Source organism: Penaeus monodon, chromosome 32 (genome assembly GCF_015228065.2).
Source record: "Penaeus monodon isolate SGIC_2016 chromosome 32, NSTDA_Pmon_1, whole genome shotgun sequence".
In the NCBI taxonomy this organism is placed as follows: Eukaryota; Metazoa; Arthropoda; class Malacostraca; order Decapoda; family Penaeidae; genus Penaeus; species Penaeus monodon.
In genome coordinates, this window is record NC_051417.1 from 12,933,612 (window position 1) to 12,934,214 (window position 603).

General features: G+C 33.5%; 1 protein-coding gene across 1 annotated transcript in view; it reads left to right on the forward strand.

Annotated features, from left to right (window-relative positions):
• The window catches only part of LOC119593504, a gene marked incomplete in the record, with an annotated part of 62,412 nt that overhangs the window by 27,977 nt on the left and 33,832 nt on the right, over positions 1-603 (forward strand).

Here is a 603-nt window from a genome sequence, read left to right on the forward strand (position 1 = left end):
ATATCTTTCTATCAATTTATGATTCATTTATTACTTTATTATCTAATTACTGGTTTTTTTTCTCTCTCTAATGATATGGAAATCGAAAAACAGAAAGGGAGAAATCTCGCAATTACATTCCGATAAGGAATGAAAACGAGTATTCTGTAATTAACCGGAATACACGCACACCTGAGTGAGGAAATAGCTTAATAAACATACGAAATAGTATTCCTTACATCCAATCATTATTAAACAAACCACACGCACCTATACGAAAAAAAGAAAGAAAAAAACATGCCCTCGGAAAAATTCCCAATAAAAAAGATAATAATAATTACGAATAGATGTGTTTTTATATATATAAAAGCTAATTCTCAGCAAAACCGAAGATATCATTATGGAAATTCATGCACAACGCTTTCCACAGTGAAACAAAGGGCAGCGTGTGCATGACAATTCACTCGGGATTGCTGATGTTATGATAAGCATTGTCATGGCGATAAAGATTATTATGAGGATAGTAATAACTGTGATTGGCTGCGACTGTTATTGTTTTGGCTTTTGAGAGTGACTGTTATGTAATAGAAAGAGTGGGGGGGGCGTAATCATCTGAAATGCGAT